Source organism: Canis lupus, chromosome 18 (genome assembly GCF_048164855.1).
Source record: "Canis lupus baileyi chromosome 18, mCanLup2.hap1, whole genome shotgun sequence".
Classification (NCBI taxonomy): Eukaryota; Metazoa; Chordata; class Mammalia; order Carnivora; family Canidae; genus Canis; species Canis lupus.
This window is the reverse complement of record NC_132855.1, coordinates 31549673-31573421: the sequence shown is the minus strand read 5'-3', so window position 1 is coordinate 31573421 and position 23749 is coordinate 31549673. Positions and strand designations below refer to the sequence as shown.

Below are 23749 nucleotides of genomic sequence, written 5' to 3'. Positions count from 1 at the left end.
TATATCAAGTAATATACAATACCCTACTTTTGAAGGCTACAACACAGAGAATCTTCTCTATGGTGCAGGATTGAGGATCTGCTGAGAAAAAATCCTTCAGTATTCCAGATCTGATTGACCTTTAACACAATAAAGCTTCTTACCACTGGAATATTTTTTTTTTTAATTAAGCACTTAAATTTGGGATAATTATGGGTTTCATATGTAATTCGAAGACAGAGACCTCTCATTGTCTTTGGTTTTCCTCAATGATAATATCTCGCAAAAACATAGTACAGTATCTAACGGGAGCAGTGACACTGACACAGTCAAGATACAGAACAGTTCTGTCACCACAAGGATTCCTTATGCCCTTATATAGCCATATCCAATTTCTTCCAGCTCCCATCTCCTCCTTAGCCTCTGACAAGCACACATCTGTTCTTCATGCCCATAGTTTTGTCATTTCAAAAAATACTGTATACATGGAATCACACAGTATATAACATTTTTGGATGGACTTTTTTCTATCAGCAATATTTCTAGGAGATTCACCCAGGTTGTTACATGATTCAATAATTCATTTATTTTTATTGCTGAATACTATTCTTATGGTATGGAGCTACCACAATTTGTTTAACCATTCAACAGTTGAAAGACAATCGGTTGGTTTCCAGTGTTTGGCTATAATAAATAACACTGTTATGATTTTTTATGTACAGATTTTTACAGGAACATAGCTTCATTTCTCTCAGATAAATGCCCAGGATTACATCTGCTGTGTCATATGGCAGTCATAGGTATAGTTTATTACAAAACCACCAGACTATTTGCTAGAGTAGTTGTACAGTTTGAATTCCCACCAGCAACAGATGAACACTTTCTCTACATCTTCCCCAGCATGTGGTGATGTCACTAATTTTTGTTTAGCTATTCTAAAAGGTGAGCAGTGATATCTTGTTTTGAGTTTGATTTGCATTTCCCTAATGGGCAATGATGTTAATAGTGCTTCTTTTCCAACTGTACTTCCTCTTTAGGGAATGCTTATTTATGTCTTTTGCTTATGTTATAATTGGGATATTTGTTTTGTTTTTCACTGTTTAATTTTGAGAGGTCATTATTTATTTTAGATTCTAGTCCTTCATTGAATGTGTTTTGAAAATATTTTCTCCCAGTGTATAGCTTATCCTTTCTTCCTCTTAACGGGGTCTATGGCACATCATAAGTTATTTTGATAGTGCCTATTTTATCTAGTTTTCCTTTTATGAATTGGGCTTTTAGTATTAAGCCTAAGAAATTGTTGCTTAGTACCATATCCCAAAGATTATTTTATATTTTCTATTTGCTGATAAGGATTTTACATCATATTTATGGGAGATATTGTCAGTAGTTTTCTGCTTTTTGTTTATTGGAAGAGAATATGTATAATTGGTTTTACTTCTTTAAATTTAAGTATGATAGAATTCTGCAGCAAAACTGTCTGGGCCTAGAGATTTCTTTGGGGGAGCTATAAAGTATAAATTTAATTTATTTAATATTATAGAGCTATTCAAATTATCCATTTCACATTGATTATATTATGACATTTTCTGGTTTTTGAGGAAATGGTCTAAGTTATTAAACTTAGGTGTGTAGAATTGTTCATGGCATTCTCTTATTATCCCTTTGATGTATACAGGATTTACAGTGGTATCCCCTGTTTCCTTCCTGATATTGCCAATTTGTATCCCCTCATTTCTTTGTCACTCTTCCTAGAAGTTTCTGAATTTTATTAATCTTTTCAAAGAACCAGTTCCTTATTTCATGTATTTTTTCTACTGTTTTTGTTTCAATTTCATTGATTTCTACTATCTCTAGTATTTCATTCCCACCATTTGCTTTGGATATACTTTGCTCTTGTTTTCCTAGTCTTGTGAGGTTGAAGATGAGAGTATTGACTTGGATTTTTTCTTTTTTCTAATATATGCCTTTAATGTTGTAAATTTCCCTCTCAGTCTTTATTAGCTATGTTCCATAAATATTGATATATTTGCATTTTCATTAAGTTCAAACTAATTTTTTTCTTTCCCATGAGAGTTTTTCTCATACCCAATGTTTATTTAAAAGTGTTTTGTTAAGTTTCCAAATATTTTGAAGTTTCCTTTTATCTTCCTGTTATGGATCTCTAGTTTGATTCCACCATAGTCAAAAAATATATACTCTATTTGATTTCAATTATTTGTTAAAGATTGGCTAAGTTTTGTTTTATGGCCTAGGATATTATCCACCTTGGTGTATATTTTACAGGCACCTGAAAAGTGACATATAGCTATTTTACTGTCATTGCATAGAAAATTAAATAAATAATGATTGGATCCAGGGCACCTGGGTGGCTCACTGGTAGAGCGTCTGCTTTTGGCTCAGGTCATGATCCCAGAGTCCCAAGAACGAGTCCTGCATCAGGCTCCCCATGGGAGCTTCAGTCTGCTTTTTGGCTTTATTCTGTTTTTTATTTGTTCTATTTTTTATTCTCTTTTTTTGTGTGTGTTTTTGAGAGTTTCTTGAATATTTTTATAATTTGATTTTGATTTATTGTTAGTGTTTTTGTGTGTATCTCCCTAAGAGAATAATGGTTGCTCTATGTAATAAGCTACATACATATAAGTTATTATACTTCACTATTTTACAAGGCAAGTGAAATATAGAAAACCTACCTCCTTTTACATTCATTTACCCTCCTTTACCCATAATATAATTGTTTTAAATATTCTTCTATACACATTTAATTACTTGCCAAGAAAAAGGAAAATATTTATGGATAAAAAGACTTGTACTTAAATATAAGAAGCAGGATCATTCACAATTGCTGTAAGCTGATAACATTCAGCTCAACAGGTAAACTGATAAATTTTGGTACATGGTACAATAAACTGTGGGAATAATAAGAACAAACCACTGATACACGCAATAAGGACGCATTGCAAAGTATTATGCTAAGTGAAAGGAGCCAGGAAAAAGAAAAACATGAAACAACAAGAAAATAAAAACCAAAAAAATATATACTATATGACTCGATTTTTATGACGTTCTTGCCAAGATAAAACTGTAATGACAAAAATTAAATCCATAGTTGCCAGGGGCTAGGTGTGGTAGGAGTGAATTGACTGAAAATGGGCTAGAGGCAACTCTCTAAGATAATATGAGTTGCAAATTAAAATTTTTTAAAAAGATTTTATTTATTTATTCATGAAAGATACACAGAGAGAGAGAGAGAGAGAGAGAGAGAGAGAGAGACAGGCAGAGGGCGAAGCAGGCTCCATCCATGCAGGGAGCCCAATGTGGAACTCGATCCTGGGACTCCAGGATCACACCCTGGGCCAAAGGCAGGTGCTTAAACCACTGAGCCACCCAGGGAATCCCTGATTGTTTCCTACTGATTAGATTCAGGTTAAATATTCTTAGCAAGAGTATTACCTAAGTGATATTTTAAAGCAATACATTACTACATGTCTCATGTACTTTGCAGAATGTTTTCATACATTATCTCATTTAATTGTCATATGAACTGATGAGTGCAGCCAGCTGTGCTAAACTTAATGAGATTGAAGCTTCCCAAGAACCCAGTTTCCCTAAGACCATGTAGAAAAGATGCAGTAAAAAGCAGCAACCAGACTGATTAATCTATATGCTTTCCACATTTGCTACTATATTCCTTATACAAATACACTATGTTATGCTAATATAGGATTTTTACGACTTTACCCTTCAAGCAAAGCAGGTGTTGCACACAAGTAAAAAAACGCAACCACGTGTTTTAAAGGATGACCTTCATAGGGTTGGTTATGAGAGCACAAGGGTAAGAGAATTAACACTAAGGAGCCTAGGAAGGTGCAAAACAAGTCCTTGGAGACCAGGGAAACACAATACAGGTAGAATGGTTAGCTTTATTTTGCTGATATCAATGAATAAATTTTAAATAAATAGAAAAACTATTTTGGCATCCTAAAAATTAAGTCTTTAATCTGCTTCTCAGAAAGGTTCACAGTAGTTGTTTTCAGCTTACATAAAACATTTGATGGTTTCCATTAGAAATTAGATTTGAGCACACCTGTCTTCTTATTGGCTATTCCTCTGTCAAATGTTCCAAAGTAATAAAAAAAGAACAAAAAGATGAATCACAGATCAGAGGGCATCTTGCCAGTCTAAAGAATATTCTGACAGTTTTCAGTACTGTATTACTTAAAATAGCCAACTAGATGGGTGGGGTTGTTATTACTGTTCAGGAATAGATTTAATTACAAATGGCAGGAAGCCTTGACAGAATTCTGATTGATAGTTGTTCAGTCATTTACCTTGTTTCAGACCTATCATTTGCTTTGCCTTCCCGGAGCAAAATGTTCTAACAGTCACCAAATATGAGAATGAAGAAGTGCCTTGGCTTATTCATGCCACTCTAATCCTCAAATCCAATTAGCATTCAGACTTGTCATGCAGCTACCTTTCTAATACTTTTTCAGCTACATGCAGTTCTGTGGCTCTGATTAAAAACAGTGGGTGGCCTTGATCACTTAAGATGCTTCTTATAAAATCATTGGGAGCCTAGCAGAGAAAGAGAATGAGACCCAACAGAAGAATGGAGGTTCCATAATAATCCAAAAGAAAACCACAGTGATATATGCCAAGAAAGGCATTTTCATCCTAAATCATCCATTAACAAGATTAGGTGAGGAAAATGGAAAACCTGATAATATTTTCATTTTTACAATATTAACTTGAACAATACAATATGGAGAAGCAAGAAAACATAATTATTGTGCCTACTATATGCCATATACTCCTCAGATTTATATTAATTACCTCATTCATCTTCTTAATTATCTTCTGAGGTACATGTCATTTTCCTCAATTTACAAAGGAGGGAAATGAAGATTAGAGACGCTATACAGCTTACCCACATGCACAGGTCTGGTCAGCAGCAGAGAACACTTCAAACGCAGGTCTCCCTCATCCTGAGGCCAAGTTATATTTTCCCTCCCAAACCTATCATTATATAACTCTATTTTTTAAATTTATCAATTACTTTCTCAGCTGTTCATTAACTACACCTTCTTTTAGTCATCCTGCTGTATCTTTGGTTATCTATCTAAATGACTTTGTTTCTATTATGAATAAATGAGGTGAAGTAGATTAACTACCAGGGGGATCCCTGGGTGGCGCAGCGGTTTAGCGCCTGCCTTTGGCCCAGGGCGCAATCCTGGAGACCCGGGATTGGATCCCACATCAGGCTCCCAGTGCATGGAGCCTGCTTCTCTCTCTGCCTGTATCTCTGCCTCTCCCTGTCTCTCTCTATCTCTCTGTGTGACTATCATAAATAAATAAAAAATAAAATTAAAAAAAAAAAGATTAACTACCAGGAGTGAAAGAAGGATACTGACCAATTAATAAAACAAATATCAATAGCTTTGGTGTTTGTCAACAAAAGATGGTTTGAAGTTTCATTAGGTAATAAAGAATACAATGTAGCTATAAAGAAATAATGAGAAAGGTCTTTATACATACTAAAAACCAGTTACAGGATTTAAGTAAAAAGGCAGAGTGCAAGAGACGCTGTAGAGACGCCTGGGTGGTCTGTACCTCTCTACCTCTGAGCCACCCAGGCATCCTGAATATAATAAAAATAAAATAAAATAATGAACACAAGGTACTTGGATATAGGAAGTGTTTGATGAGAATTAAGAATTTCCATCATTCGCACCACTATTCTCATCATAGAAGCAGGAAGGAAATGGGTGGACAATAACTCTTGGAAGCCACCCAAAGAAGGATACTGAGACTAGGAAAGTCTCAGATCAGGTAGTTGGACAAGGATAATGATAGACAGAACTAAAGAAAGGGTTCATGTTCTGAGCAAAATCACCTTTTCCTAGTGTTTCCATAAATGACAACACTGGTGGCTTGAGTTATCTTCATAATTACTGAAAAAAATAGGCTGTCAAAAGAGGGTCACTGAGTTTAACAAACAAAAGCCTGTTGATCAAATTTTGAAAGCTACTGTAAATGTAGTATTAAGATACTCTTGGGGGGATCCCTGGGTGGCTCAGCAGTTTAGCGCCTGCCTTCGGCCCAGGGCGTGATTCTGGAGTCCCGGGATCGAGTCCCACGTCGGGCTCCCTGCATGGAACCTGCTTCTCCCTCTGCCTGTGTCTCTGCCTCTCGCTCTTTCTGTGTCTCTCATGAATAAATAAATAAAATTAAAAAAAATAATAAAATAAATAAAATAAAATATTCTTGGGCCCTTTCACGAAGATGGCACCTAAGGTGAAGAAGGAAGCCCCTGCCCCTCCCAAAGCCAAAGCCAAAGCAAAGGCTTTGAAAGCTAAGAAAGTGGTGCTGAAAGGTGTGCACAGTCACACAAAAAAAGATCTGCACGTCACCTACATTCCGACGACCCAAGACCCTGTGTCTCCAAAGGCAGCCTAAATATCCTCGAAAGAGCGCCCCCAGTAGAAACCAGCCTTATCACTATGCCATCATCAAGTTCCCCCTACTACTGAGTCAGCCATGAAGAAAATAGAAGACAACAACACACTTGTGTTCATTGTGGATGTCAAGGCCAATAAGCACCAGATCAAACAGGCTGTGAAGAAGCTCTATGACATTGATGTGGCCAAGGTCAACACCTTGCTCAGGCCTGATGGAGAGAAGAAAGCATAATATGTTCGACTGTCTCCTGACTATGATGCTTTGGATGTTGCCAACAAAATTGGGATCATCTAAACTGAGTCCAGCCGGCTATAAATCTAAATATAAATTTTTTCACCATAAATAAGATAAATAAAATAAAATAATAATAAAATAAAATAAAATAAAATAATAAAATAAAATAAAACAAAATAAAATAAAATACTCTTGGTTTGTTTAATATAGTCACACCTCATTTTTTTACAAAACAGCTTTAAGGAAAAAGCACCATACCTATAGTATTATCATTAATCCCTTCATACTTTTTCTATTGAAATACTTTTAATTCAATCCACTAGAGAAACTTCCCCTATAGGAATATAATACTAATCTTACAAAAAGAAATTTTATAGACAATCCATTCCACTTTAAGCAAAATTTCCTGAATTCATCAATTAAGAATATACAGAATAAGTCTGAAGAAAAATGTTCTTTCAGAAGAAGTACTAACATTCTAATTAAGGAAAAAATGAAAACACGGGTATATGAAAATATACATAGACATAAAAGTCATATGAGACAAAAATCCCCATCTGAGATTCTTGAAAAAAGACTGTACATTCCAACCATACTTGTATATAATATATGTTTTAGAGGAAAGAGGAAGGTAAAAACATTAAGAGACAAGAGCTAGAGAAGCTTCTCAGTTTTTCTAGAGGAAAAGGAGCATTGGCTATTTATTGTGCATGAACATTATAGTGAATCTTAAGAAAAATAACAAGTCATTCTAGCAAAGGGCTATTGGAAATGCATTCTGTAAGAAATGTTACATGAGACAGATTCAGAAAAGACAGAATTATGAGAATCAGATTCCTCTCCTCATTTTATTTTATCAGGACGTGGCATTCCACCACTAATGTCCCAAGAGAACATTCCTGCTTTTTTCTCCACATTTGCCACTTGTGACACTCAGATACTATATTTCCCTTCTGCTTTCCAGATGCATGGACCTGTTTTGCCCTTTCTGTCTGGGTTTTTGAGCCTCATTAGGATATTCGCCTTTGAGAAAAAAATCAAGGAAGATTATACACTTTTAAAAGTATTCTCATATATTTTGTCTAATTAGTACTTAAGAGTTTTATGAAGATGATTAATATTTTTGCCAAAAGCAAAGAAATGTACAAATATCTCAGTTTTTACAGAAAGTGTATGTGTGTTTATTTTTAAATGAAAAATTAAGATTAACTATCTTCATGAGAAATTCTTATATTACAGAGTCACAATTACTGTCAAAGTCCAGGATTTCACCCCTAATTTATAGTTCTTTTAAATCAAGAATTTGCTATTTCATTACAAATTAAAAGTATTAAGATGATTTTAATTGTTTCTATACTTGACTTAATTTCCAATTTACAAAATCATTACCATTTCTGTAACTGCAATCTAATTTTATTTTTTTTATTTTTTATTTTTAGTGAGAGAGTGAGTGTGCATGCAGGGGTGGGGAGGAGCAGAAGGAGAGAAAGAATCTTAAGCAGGCTCCATATCCAACGCAGAGCCCAATTTGGGGCTCAATCTCACTACTCTGAGATCATTACCTTAAGATCATGACCTGAGCTGAAATTGAGAGTCACAAGCTACCTGACTGAGCCATCCAGGGCCCCATAACTATCTTAATTTTATAGAAGCAATCATTTCTACCTGTTTTTTTTTTTTTTTTTTTTTTTGCTTTTCTCATTTTCTTTTTTGTTATTAACTTCACAAATGCAATCATTTCTCTGCAAAAGTCCATTACCATCAGTAGGAATATAGGGCTATTTCATTTATGTTGGGAGACATCTTAAAATCTAGCCAGCTAAATATTAATAAGGTCAAAAATATTATGTGGCTTCTCTTAGCCTTTTTTGTGAAAATTTCATAAAATATTATATTTTTAAATTTCTGTGAATTTTTTAAAGATTTTATTTATTTATTTGACAAACAGAACAAGGAAGTACAAGTAGGGGGAGCAGCAGAGGGAGAGGGACAAGCAGTCTCCCAGCTGAGCAGAGAGCCTGATGTTGGGCTCAATCTCAGGACCCTGAGACCATGACCTAAGCTGAAGGCAGATGTTAACTGATTGAGCCACTCAGGCATCCCTATTTCTCTGAATTTCTAGGAATATTTCTTAAAAATTTTTACTTAACATTTTAATACAATTAATTTATAAAACAATGTTGTTTTTTTACCAAATTATGATGGATGAAATTATCATTCTATTAGAAATATTTCAAATATGCACAGAAGTTTAGAGAATAAAATCATGAGCATCTGTGCAAACCACCATGTAGATTTAACAACTGTTAAAATGTCATATTTTTCTTCAGTTCATTTATATAAATTAGCATAGAAATTATAGATTTACTAAAATCTACATATATATCGCTCTCAATCCTACCTGGAAATAACCACAATCCTGAAACTGAAGTAGGTCTTCATCATTCTGATTTTTCATACACTCGGTGCATATTTCTGCATCCATAAACATATAGAGAGAATATTTCTTTTTCTAATATCTGCATAAAAGCTTTCATTTTCATAAGCATTTTCTGCAGTTTATCTTCATAAAACAAAAAATAAACTATAAACAATGAAAAAACGTAGAAGTTACTGTGCTAAAAAAATAAGGCAGATATCACCTAGTGTGTGTTTCTTTACTCATTTAGTCTTTCCAGCTTCTAAGTGTACAGTTTTTTTTAACATTTACTATGATCTTTGAAACTATATATAACACTTTTATTTTTTTTTAATTTTTATTTATTTATGATAGTCACAGAGAGAGAGAGAGAGAGAGAGAGAGGCAGAGACACAGGCAGAGGGAGAAGCAGGCTCCATGCACCGGGAGCCCGATGTGGGATTCCATCCCGGGTCTCCAGGATCGCGCCCTGGGCCAAAGGCAGGTGCTAAACCGCTGCGCCACCCAGGGATCCCTATATAACACTTTTAAAAGTGAATACTCATATATTCAATATAATCAATATAATATTCTAACAATGTCTAAAATAGTTCAATAACTATTATTGTTCCAGAAATGGTTCTTAGCATAGTCACAAGTATACATTCCCCTCACTTTCCTTCTAACTAGAGTCTAGAATTTTAGTATTCTTTTGAAACATAAAAATATCACTAATTATTATTTATTCTACTAAATAATGCATTATATTAACATGCATTACACAAGGTTATAACTTCCCAGTGACCGTATTCTCTTCCCAGAGACTTATTTTCCTCTTTTCGGGTACACCTGCCTTAGTTTCACTTTTATTTAATTTATTATGGCTTGTTGCTGCTGTTTATCAATTTATTTTTTCTCTCTTTTAGAATATTCAGTCGTTATAAAATTATTATTAATTCTTCTCTCAAAGCTGATTTTTTGTGCTCATTTTCCTTTTGATTGTTTTTTCTTATTGGTTACCATTCTTTGATATTTTTTAGGTGGATTTTGAATAGAAGATTTTCTTCCTTGTTTTATGCTCACTGCTTTCTTTAGAGAAGTTTATAGTTACCTCCATTCCGTCCTAAAGCTCGCTGCCCTAGAACAAGATTTAGGTTGGTGAATTGCCAGCAGAGAGGTATCACTATGCTACTCCAGTGGACTCATTTATTTGGATACACCTTGATAATTGCGTAATAAACCATCTACAACTATAGACTGCTGCTTTGGGAAACACCATCTGACAGTGGGAATGAGAATATTACAGAACAAATTACAAGCCAGTAGTTGGAATCATTCTAAGATACCAACTTCTTTGTTCTCCTTCCCTGTTATATGCTGCTCCAGGCAGCTAGTCCACCATTTTCAAGCTTCTTCTCACTAACTCACCATAGCACTTGGTTTCTAACTTAAAATACTTGGTTTCTAACTTAAAATACTTCTAATCACTTAATTTTTGTGGAATTCTCTTAGTTCCCATTGATACACAGGTACTGAAATCTCAGCTCTTAAGTTTAAGTCTAAAGGCAAAGTCCAGCACTCGTGCAGATTTATTTACATACACTATTTTATGTTTCCTTCCAGTTTTAGTCCATGATGATGTATATCTTACATGTTAGATAAACTATGATTTGGTTTTCAGTTTTGAAATATCTAATTTAGCAACACTAGTAATTGTTCATAATAAAAGGGTGTGAAGTTACAATTCCATCCTGAGAAGAATTCCAAGGAAATGTTCCACATGATTCTGATTCTCAAACATTATAAACCTATAACTCTCCCTCCCACAGTTATTTTACCAAAAGTTCATGAAATTTGAATCTAAAGTATATTGATATATTTTTAACTAAATTGGATTTAAAAAAAAATAAAAAATAAATAAATAAATTGGATTTTATATTTGTAATTATGTTTCAGAAAATATCTTTATACCAACTCAAATCATTTCAGCCTATTCAAACTTTCAGTCTTTTTCCTTTTCATGTAATAAGTTCATTATTTTTATATATAGTAGGACATTAAGATTAATGGCTTCTCATATTTTACTTTAAAAATAGTTGACATGATTTTTTTTTACAAATTTATATTACAAAATATACATTCCCTACATAGCATTCCCTACTGCCCCATGGCAGGTGTGCAGAGCAGCTTTTAGTTTTCATTCTTAAAACTGTAGCTTAATTTGCAGTCTTCCTGAGAGCTAACGTAACATGAAACACTATATTGTGAGGTTCAGAAAGATCATAATGTATTCTTGAGGTACCTGGGTGGCTCAGTCAGTTAAGCATCTAACTCTTGATTTGGGCTCAGGTCACGATTTCAGAGTCATGACACTGAGTCCCACCTCAGTCTCTACACTCAACCGGGAGTCTGTTCCTCGCCCTTTACTCTCTGTCTATCTCTCCCTCTCTCTCTGCCTCTCCTCTGTCCATGTTTGTATTCTCTCACTATCAAAAATAAAAATATATATATATTCTTTATGCAGTTTATATTTGGATAATTTTAAGTAATATTCCTTCATATATATAATACATATATATATAATTATTGCCTATCATATACACTGATTTACAGTTATAGATACTACACTAAGTTCTTGAGAATAATCTGGGTGCTTTAGTTAAGATCATGACACAGTATCTAGTTCTTCATTACTAGTTATGTAAATATGTGCTTCCAAACAAAGGGAATAGTAAACACAAATGGAAAGTTGAAAATTGTTTTCTGCCTTATAAAAATACGTCAATGGCACCTATATTGCTATAGTTTGTAAAGTGAAAACTTTAAAATATGGTATTGTATTCATATTCTTCTTATTTAGAGAGAGAGCACACAAAAGCATGGAGGAGAGTGGTGGTGGGGAAGAGGGCAGAGGGAGAGAGAGAATCTTAAGAGATTCCATGCAGCATAGAGCCAGTTGCAGGGGCTTGATCTCATGACCCTTAGATCATGACCTGAGCCAAAAGCAAGAATTGGACACTTACCAACTGAGCCATCCAAGGCCCCCTGTACTCACATTCTTAATTCACATAGCATCTCCATTGTTAGTGTATTGTGTCCCTCATGCTTTCCCACAGTAATGGCTATCCAGTATATTTGCATCCTTAGTATTCATAAGCTACCTTCTTTTTTTCTGATAAAATACCAATTTCCTTCAAAAATCTCTCTGCTCCTATTCTCAGATGGTGTTATACCAGAGGTCCTTCCTATCCCATGACTATTAGAAGAACAATAACTTCTAGGCCCAGATAATTGTTGCAGCAATGAGAAATTGAGCTAAGACAGCATTTAGCATCAGCAGCTCTAGAATTTTCTCTAAACAATTGGAAACAATGGTAGCTCATTCTTCCAGGTTTGTACACTAGTAAGCTTCTTATCCATCACTGCCGGAGTCGCTCTGCTACCAGAAGGAAAACAATGAAGTTCTTGGAAAGAAAAAATCAGAACTGAGAGATGGAAATAAACTTCTCGGAGCATAAAGCTATGCCTAAAGCCAAAGGAGTCCTGAAAATCTTCAGTTAAGCCCATAATTTTTTTTCTCTCTCTCATAGTAGCCAATTAGTGTAGTTTCTCTCTAACTGCAGGAGTTTTATCTCATAGATCATATATTATAATTGTCCACTCTCTTCTCTGTGTCACCTACTATATTGTGTTCCTTGAGAACAGAGATGATGTCTTGTCAACCATTTTAGATTTAGTTCCTATCAAATTGCGCAACTCAAATATTTAATAAAGAAAAAAATGAATAAACAAATGAGTAAGTACTAGTTTTCATAGTTTATTACTATAGTTATCATTAATTTAAAATAATTGAAGGACAATTTTGCCTATAATTCTGAGATAAATAACTGGAAAGGGCACAAAATAAATATTTTCCTTCTACTCTGCCTCATGGGAGATCATTATGAAGAAATGGAGCATGAGATTAGAAAAAAGTTATAAACTATGATGTCAAATAATATGGATAAGATCAGTATTGATATGTATCAGAAATGACATAAATGGCATAAAAAGGGATGGAATTTAAAGTCCTAGAAATACCTCATAACACGTATTCTCTTATCTCTGCCATAGAGGCTCCTACTTTCTATAATTACATCATCAAATAAATATGTTAGGAAAAGTTTGAGGGCTACTTCTTAGAACAACATAGATTATTAGTCCTTTTTTAGTTATGAAAGTCATGAAAAATTTCACTTTATGAAAAATATGACCTCAAACTAATATTAACAGTAATATTTTAGTGTATTTGTTTTTCTTTCATATATCTGGGTATATACATATTCTGGCATCACTTTAAATAAATATAACATCATGATGTCTAATTTATACATTCTTCATTATGAAACACCCAGGAGTAGGATTATCTCTTACAAAGCCACCATGCCATTATGTCACCTAAAATAATTGACAAAAATTCCTAATCTAGTATCTAAACCATATTCAAATGTCCCAAATTATCACAGGAATACCCTTTAGAGCTCCCTTTTTTAAACTAGGTTCATGTATTGCAAATGATTGTTTAACCTCTTTATTCTAGACTAACAAGATTTCTTATGGTTCTATGGTTACATAAACAAATAGATCAGATTTTCATTTCCTGAATATTCCTCAAATACTAAGGCCAAAAAGTGTTGATATTTACCACAAGGAAAACAGTATTATGAAGTAAATAATTTCTTAAGGAAGAGTACTATACAAAAGTAGTAAGTACTTAGCAATATGAAGAGGGCACACTGGTTAGAAAGTTGGGTAGTTATCAAAAAAATTCTGTACTATTCAAGAAGCATACATTAATACTTACTAAACATCCTTCATCCTCCACCAGAACTTTATATAAAGAATCCAAAAGAAATGTAGTAAGATTGAATAGAAAAAGAGAGATTGTACTTTAAAGCATTTCAAGGATAGTAAAAGGACATGAGCTTAAATCAGTAGTCGGTGTCAGAGTTTTACACAGAATAAATAAAGGCTTGATGAAAATGATAACTGAGGAAAAAATGAATAGAGCACAAGTGATTCCAAAAAAGGAAGTAGAACATAGATATAGGTTCTTACAGTAACCCAGGTGAAAACTGATGAATGTAGAATATTTGTTTTAAATTCATAGGTTTATTTTACTGAAAAGGTCAAGATACTTTTTAGAAACAGTAAAACTACCTGGGCTACAGGTATTCCGGGTCCTTACCACAGACCTGTTACTAATTAGTTACATGACCTTAGATAAGTGGGGAAACATACTCAACTCTTAAAATCCTCAACTTTAAATCAAAGGGGCAAAATAGAGGACAACTAAGGCCCAGCTCCACATTCCTGTTCACTGGGGAATGGCCCTGCTACCTACCAGCTATTCCCCACTTGCACTTACAGTTTCTTAAAGTTTTCAAATTCTGCAGATATAAACACACTTATTTTTTAACGGAGGTTAAATAAAACTTTAGAAACAAAACTTAAAGTAATAATTTTAATGTAGGCCAAATTTTCTCCTAGCATTCTGTTTTGGACTATTGTGGACAAATATAATAAAACAACCTTAAGAGGTAAATATATTATCTGAGTATCTCATAAGAAAGTCTATCTAAAAATTAAGGATTCTGGCTAAATTATTTATATGAGACATTTAAGTATATTTTTTTCACATGTACAACTTTAATTGTGATTTAATTTATAATAGTATTAACTAATCACCTAAAAACACTGTTTCTTGTTATAAGCCAATGGTTCTCACTTTTTTTTTTTTTAATTTTTATTTATTTATGATAGTCACAGAGAGAGAGAGAGAGAGGCAGAGACACAGGCAGAGGGAGAAGCAGGCTCCATGCACCGGGAGCCTGATGTGGGATTCGATCCCGGGTCTCCAGGATCGCGCCCTGGGCCAAAGGCAGGCGCCAAACCGCTGCGCCACCCAGGGATCCCGGTTCTCACTTTTGATATTAAAGATCAAATACTAACAGAGACCATGTTTTCAAGGTCAAATCGAAAGAAGTAAATAAAATATCAAGTTTAAGACTTCAAGTTCAACTGAAGCTGAAACCAAGGAGTCTGAATTACATCAGAGAAGTTTCGTCCTTAGAAACACGAAGGTAATATTTTATCTTACATCCATGTAATTTATGTAGAGTTTTTTGAAAAAATATCCTAAAACATTTTGAATCTTCTAATAAGTATTCATTAATAAAGAATGAACAACACTGGTTTGGTTTTTTTTTTTGCTTTTTTTTTTTTTTTTTTTTTTTTGGCAAAAAAAAGTATTTTGTTATTTGATTTTTAAGTTAATACTTTTTCAAAGTCAACTTGAATATATGCCTGATCTTATTAAAAATATACAATAATGTAATGCCAAAGATACAGCAATATTTTAGGTAATAAAGGAGTAGGGATTAGGGAACATTAGAAGTAGCCACTGCAGTTCTTTCCTCAAGAAAAGTATAGTCTTGTCGTTTTCACCATGTGTATGAAAGTGAGCAGGAGATACTTTATTCAACATCCCCTGGCACATTTTAGGAATGCGAGGATGCTAACATGAAAACATGAGAAATATATCCCTGCAGATTTCCAGTCCAAAATTTCTTGGATTGTGTTTACTTCCTTGTTTTCCACTAAATCTGGTGCATAAGCAAATCACTGTTAAACATGTTAAAATCCCATGTTACCTCCTTCAGATCACTGAATTCTACTTCCTCTAGTCCTATATTTAAGTTTTTCCTAGAGACTTGACAGAATGTATCCATATTGCAAATATGAATTCTTTTTTATATTTAGAAACAGGTCTGAAACTAGGAAAGACGGTTGTCTAAGGGTAGACTCCGAGATCAATGGTAGAAGCAGCCACATGGCCACTTTCAAGATACACAATGAAGTCAGAACAAAGCAAATGCGCTGTGGTCTGCTTTCTGGTACTCCAGTAAAGCCAAGTCACATCCTGGCAGTTAATATGCATTCTGAGTGAACGTATCTCATCCTGAACTTGTACTCTTATTGTTGGTCTCAGTACTATTTACGTTATAACATTCTAGGACAGCACTCGTAGTTATTTCAATATAATGCAAGCCACAAATGTGTGCTACAAAAGTTAGTTAAATTTTTGTAGATGCCACATTTTAAAAAGTAAAAAGAAAGAGGTCAAATTAATTTTAATAATTTACTTAATTCAATATTTCTAAAATATTAACATTTCAGCACCTAACACATTTTAAAATATTAATGAATACCTTTATCTTACTAAGTCTTGGAAATTCAGGGTTCATTTTATCTTCATGGCACATCTCAATTTGGAGTAGCCATATTTCACACAGCCAATAACTGCGTACGACTAGTGGCAAGCATATTGGACAATGCAGTTCAAAGAAATGTTATGGTTTCAAATGCATTAAGCATTCCCAAGCAAAGTACCATGAGGTTGAAGATTATTAAAATGTTCTTTGACTATAATGGTTTAATGAAAAGGTGGAACTCTGAAGGACCAGTGGAGACTCGTGGAAATAAGCCAGATTTCTCAGTTTCTAGTACTACAAGATTGTGTTGCTTCAAAACCAAGCATTAAAGGCAATAGTAACATTTAAATTGTTCTTAGTAGTTAATAATAAAGAATTATAACTAAAAGCTATAGAATAAGGAATAGTACATACTTTTAAACATTGGCTTTTGCAGCTCAAAATGCATACTTCTTACAAAATTCTTATTATTCAAAATTTTAATATTTTATTTATTCCAAATTAATTATAGTGGAAATGGAGAATGAATAAGTCATATATATTTTGAGGAGAGAATATTTAAAATATTTGTGTAATCTGTTAAAATACTCTAAAATCAGTGTTCCCTGAATTGAGCATTTTCTCCCTGCTACCATTTCTAAAATTAGGCCTTTTCTTTTTTTGTTATTGTTGTCTCTGATAAAATATATATAAGCTAAAATTACATTTTAACCATTTTTAATGCACAGTTTTGTGGCATTAAGTACATTCACACTGTTGTACAACCATCACCTGCATCCATCTCTAGACCTTTCTCTTTCTTCCCCAAATGACACACTGCACCTATTAAATATTAACTTCCTATTCCCCTCTCCCCCAGTCCCTGGCAACCACCATTCTACTCTCTGTTCCTATGAATTTGACTACTCTGGCTACCTCATATAGCTGGAATCAGACAGTATTTACACCTTGAAGACTTGCCTTATTTCACTTACAATAATCTCTTCAGGGTTCATCCAAGTAGCAACAGGTGTCAGAACTTTCTTCTTTTTAAGGCTCATTTTTCTTCCTATGTATAAACTACACTTAGCTTCTATACGCATCCTTTACTGGACATTTATTTGCGTTGCTTCTACCTTTTGGCTACTGTTAACAATGCTGCTATGAACATGGTGTAAAAATACCTGCTTGAGTCATAGGCTTTCACTTTTATTATGTGTCCTAAGTCTGAAAAGCACTTATCTTCCCTATTTTTTTTTTCATTAAATTGGTGGCAGATTTCTCTTTCATTTTGAATGAAATAAAATCTTTCTTTTTTTTTTTTGTTTTGTGCTGGTGGTATATACAGTCTTCCTTTTAGCAGAACAAATGTATTTCCCTGACCATTTTATTTTTCCCTTATTTCCTAGTTCTTATTCCACTATATTCTTCCCAGGCTATCGTTCTGTGATATTAAATTATTTTACAGGTAGAATTATTAGCTTACTGAATTCTGAAATTAAAAATGTCTGTAGAATATTCTCAGCTTCAGCTCCCTGGGTCTCAGATAAATTATCCCAGTTTCACATTTTTGTTGGAATTTATCTTGTCACATACTCCAGGCTTCAATCTTTCAACTCTCCTCACTCTATTAGTATTTCTCTCAGCTCCCACATGTGAACTATTCTTGGTATTAAAAACTCATTTTTAAAGCAATACAATTTCAACAACTAAAATACCATGTGTGCTTGGTTAGGTTAAATTTAGCCTTGTGAAATTGCACCTTAGCAATTTTGCAGCATCAGTAAGTGCTTCTATCTCTAGTCCTCTTTATCCTCCGTCCACAACTCACCTCACATTCAATTGTAATTTTTTCCTCTCTAGTAAATATGGCTTTGAGGACACAAGATCCAAACTAAGGAGAAAAATAAACACAGTGATGTGCCAAGTATGATCTAAAAATAAGAAAACAAAGTTCATGAAATACTGAGAATTGATGCTCCTTGCAAAAGTAGACCATTCTCTAACTTTTTCAATGCCATATTTAGAGTATTCAAAGACTTGTGAGAAGCAGATGATAATTTTATTAATAACCAGAACTATTCCACAGATCTTCATTGTCTGAATTTCTAAAGTATTCAATGCTCCTTATTTCTAGCTATTTCCTTTAACAAGTCTTAGTAGGAAAGGAAAAGAAATATAGATGAGCAGATGTAAATAATGCAACACTTAATTTTCCCTTCAAGTGCAATAGAAGAACTACTCTCATATTTAGGATACCTACAGGCATGTTTCTCCCACTTGCCCCAAGTAGCACTGCTCTTGGGAGCATCAAGCTATCACATAAATGAATAGCAGTGATAAAAAGATGACATGGGGGAAAAATAGACATATATAGAGTGTAGCCACTTTAAGTCAAAATTTCTATTACTGTGGCTGTGAATACACATCACAGTAAGATTTTTTTTTCAAGTAATACCTTTTTATTAAAAAGGACTATTTTATCTTCAAGATCACAAACTCTGATATAAATGTTTGAGTATTATTCTCTGTTGTATTCATTTATGAATGGAAATGTGGTTGGGTTTGGAATTTTAGAGTCATTTCCACCCCTCATTTCACTAACATAACTTCATTTTCCTCTAAAATTAGTTTTGAAGAGATAAATACTGAAAATAGACCAAATTTTCTTACTTAGAGATTATCTGCTTAAGTGCTTTTAAATGTTTATTGTTCAAGTTTTAAAATATTGTGACAGTACTTTACATGAGTGTTTGGGTTTTCTTATTAGTTCTATTTAATTAACTATTTTGGTCAACAGACTCATACTCTTCAGCTCAGAAAATCTATTCCAGTATATAATTAACTGATGTGTATGATTGATTTCTTCTGTTCCCTTATTCCGGCATCTCAATTACACTACTTTATAAATTCTCTAATCTGCCTATTTACCCTCTTTTTTTCTCATAATTAACAATTTTGTCACTGTTCTATATTATTATAAATGTAATATTACATAATTGAAATATTACAAACTACAGATTAATACAGAGGGGTAGAAAGAGAAAATGTAGGGATTAGAAAAGCAGATCAAATTCTGGTTTGATTTGTTTGTTTGCTTCTTTGCTGTTTCCTTGTTTCCACCTTGACCATGACTGCCTACCTGACTAGGACAACTGGTTGTCGTTATTCACTGTGGGGCAGGCATCAGAGGCCAGCAGTGTGATGGGCAGGTCTGAAATCTTCCATCAGTGCCTCCCACTGAGCATTCCTTTTATAACAGAAATACGGCTCCAGCTCATCTTCTCTTCTAGATTCTAAGCTAGTGGGCCTCTTGCTCCATGGTTCCCTTAGCCTGAGCAGGTCTCTCTTGAAGGCATGATGCTTGTAGAAGAGTTCAAGCCTGCCCAGCTATCACTGAATCCATGTAACCTATGGCAGACTCACTCATCCTTGCTATGACAAAAAATAACATATACGTCTGCCCACATTTTTCCAGCCACTCAAACTTCACATGATTGTTCTTTCCCTTGCTTATAGGTAGGTATATGGCACATTGCCAAGCCTACTGTCTAAGCCAAGATCCTCAAAGAGAAATAGGTTATGTTCTCTGTCACTGCCCATCCAGATCTCTGGAAGTAGTTGCCTTGGAGACCCTGCCCCTGGCTTTACTGTTGACAAATGGAGGACTTCAAACCACACAACTACTCACCAGGCAGGTTCAACATTCCCTTTCCCCACCTCTTATTTATTTTGTTATATCAACAACAGCACAAAAAGCAGTCATAAGATCACAGGCTGCATACAATCATGAAAAGAAAGGAAGCTATTAGGAACATATAGTGAAAGACAATTCCCTGGACCAGACATTGGGCACTAGGGGATGATAAAACATAACCTCAGGTTACACTGAAGGAGAGAGGCACCTGGATGGTTCAGTTGGTTAAGTGTCTAACTTCAGCTCAGGTCATGATCCTGGGACTGTGCCCCATATTGGTTGGGCCCCCTGCTCAGTGGGGAATGTGATCGTCCCTCCGCCCCTCCAAACGACCCCACCTCTGTTCATGCACTTTCTCTCTCTTTCTCTCTTCAGATAAATTCTTTCAAAATAAAATAAAATAATATAAAATACAATATGGGCACCTGGGTGTCTCAGTGGTTGAATGTCTGTCTTTGGCTCCAGGGCATGTTCCTAGGATCTTGGAATCAATTCTACATCTACATCTCCTTCTGCTTATGTCTCTGCCTCTCTCTGTCTCTCATGAATAAATAAAATCTTTTAAAAAATAAAATAACATAAAATAAACTGAAGGAGAAAGATCAGATTTTAAATATAAAAGGCTTATGCTGCAGGCTGTTAAAATAACTTATATTCTGTATCTGTAGAGAATAGCTACAAAGTCCCTCTGCATGTTTATTAGCAATTTTATCTTTGTGTTCCCTTTCACTCTCCACTAAGTTGCCATTTTGCCTTAAGTTTTTTTGATCTGTTATCTATTGTTGCCTGGCAGTAATTGAAACCATCATCGATCACTGTTACTAGTCTCTAGATGTTGTAAAGCTGGAGGAACTATGATCACTGGTCAGAACAGCAAGTGAATAAAGAACTTGGACTATGGAATCAGACACACACAAGTCCCATTTCTGAGTGCATGTTATAGCTGTGCCACATCTCTAAATCTTAATTTTATTGGTCTAAAGAATAGCATAAATAATACTATCTCATAATTTTGGTGTAAAGATTAAATGAGGTAATGCAAGCAAACGATATAGCACATTATATGTATGGATGAATATCTACTATTATTATAGGATAACACATACATTCTTCAGGAATGATTTTATTGGAATAGCAAAAAATAAACAAAGAAATCTGAACCAGCATACACTGATAATAACAATTACTTCCTCTAGGTACCCAACATACTGTGCAAATATCATTCAAGCTTGAACTCCTGGTGAGGAGTTTGCTTTTATGTTGTATGTTACTGATGGGGCACACTTAACACTTAAAAGCCCCAAGACTATTGACACAGTTTTTTGTATGTAAGATTCTCTTTCCCATAACATACATCAGTATTTGTCTCTTTTAATTTCCTCACTTCAAATCTTTGCTAAAGTTCATACTCAGTTCCAGTTTGAGATTTCAGGAAATAACTAACAGCTAAGGGTATCATGAAGTTCATCTCCAAGTTACAGTAATTTGCTTATAATTTCTCAGGGATCTTGACCTTCATTTCTGATGTGATTACGGCTGCATCTACCATGCACATATATGTGACTAAATGCCATTTAGATAGTTATCTGTCCCCAAACAGTGCAACTTACAGTCTGGTAAATGTAAGTTTTAAATTGTCAATCATAATACTAACATGTTTAGTTACACTGTAATAAGAGTTAAATTTTAAAAAGCTTAGGTACAAAATTTGGCTTTCATTGAAATGCAAATAACGAAATCTAGTCAGACATGATTATATTTTTAAAAATCAAACAAACAACCAAATAGAAATAAAAGTATCAAAGCTTCTAAAGGATTAACTATGGCAAAAATGATCAAGGGGAAGCTAAATAGTAATAAAAAACTGAGTAAACATCAGATTTTGATTTGAAAAGTTTAAAAAACGTATTATTTTTGAGGTGTCTAATATCCATGCTTCTGCAGTAATTTACACGTTTTTAGAATTTGAATCAGACTTAGATATTTTAATTAACATACATTTTTTCCTTCTTACCAGGGAAATGCATGTTTTCATTTAAAATAAGCACAAATGACACAATGTTTATATTATATTGTCAAAACCAATTGTCTGCTTAGTGTCTGTTCCCATATCCCTGCCATAGATATTGACAATAATAATCTATTACAAAGTAAGTCTATTTTAATCACTTCCCAGTGAAATATAATAATATGAATGTACATGTGCATGCAGAAGCACACAAATTATGGCATAATGCTGATAGCAAGAATCAATTCTGGTAACAATGACAACAAAAAAATCAGTAGGCGTCTCATGTATCTGCCAAGTCTAATTCTGAATTTCTCTACTATGTGCTAATATAAGAGAAAGCAACCCAGACACCAACTGGGAAAAACTCCAGATTTTCTCTTGGGTATACAAATCGTGACTTCTGCTCGGAAACTGTGATAATACCAATGTTCCAGAAGATTAGAACATGGATTCTTAAGAAACTTAAACCACCGCAGGCTCATTGAAGGGGGGCCCTTAACAACTAAGAACATTTGTTTCAAAAATATCAAGGGAAAGTGGGCCATTGTCACAATCCTCCTACAAGGCACTACTGACAGTCGTTTAAAGGTGTTTTCCAGAAATGTAAATAAAATGGCTAAGTCAGGGGTGGTCCAATTTCTATTCTTTATTAATCCAAACACTTAACTCTGCCCCCGCTAATGCATGCAGTTCTACAATCTTGAACCAGCAGGCTATGATGAGAATTCCAACCTGCATACCTAAAAGGAAAGCAATAAATAGCTGGGCAGGGTGGCCTGCTATGTTCCCCCAGCAGCATCTAGAAACTTAGCCCATTAGACACCTGCAGTTACTCCTTTCCCTTCTGCCTCCTGCCATCTTGACTCGGAATCAGAAAACTTCTGAGTAAGGTTCTAAGTAGAGGTCATGAAGGAACCATAAAATAACTGTAACATAAAGGAAATGGAAGCAGAGTAAAGGGCTCTTTGGAAAAGAAAAAGAAAAAGTAAAGAATACAACTACCTCTAAATGATATTATCAGTCAGGGTTCTAGATTCAACTTTTAGTTGTCAAGTGGAAGTTTCTACTTTGCAAGTGAGGAGAGGAGAATGATGATTAAGACAGTAATATGTTAATTATTATTGAACCTATATTGGACTACTATATGCTCAAAATCTATATATTAGAGAGGGTAATATTTGAGAGAGAAAACAACTAGATATGATGATATTTGGAAGCGAGTAAAGAGACACAAAGTCAGACATAAGTGCCTACTACAAAAATAGACATAGGTCATAAGCAATTTAAATAAAAATATAAAGTAGCCAATATTTCATATTTCATCAAAAGAAATGATTGCACCTAGTCTTTAGACTACTGGTTTTTTCCTTTATGCTACTCCTCTGTCTACTTTACTCTTCCTCTTGGTTTCTCTTCGTTTATGCCCTAATCATTCCCAGAGAGTCACTCAATTTCTATATTCAATTTCTTTTCCCCACTATCTTCCACTTTTTAAATACAGAGAATCTGCTGTGTATATTACTGAGGGATAAATGGATACAGGGGTCTTGCCTTTTCAGTTATTCGTATTCTATTTGGATAAATTAATTGTTCTATTGACCAATAACAATAGTAATGTTCCCAAGGTTACCTCCTATCCCACTGAGCAGAAGCCAGCCCTATCTCTTTTTTTCTTCTCATTTTTTCTTTCTCAAGGTGAAACAAGAACTAGCCATAACTCTTTGGATCCAAGATGG

The 23749-nt window shown here is 34.2% G+C and overlaps 1 protein-coding gene across 8 annotated transcripts in view; it reads right to left on the bottom strand.

The window, feature by feature from the left end:
- DGKB (diacylglycerol kinase beta) overlaps positions 1 to 23749 on the bottom strand; it is a 694510-nt gene that overhangs the window by 571431 nt on the left and 99330 nt on the right. The gene's annotated exons all lie outside the window — the stretch shown is intronic.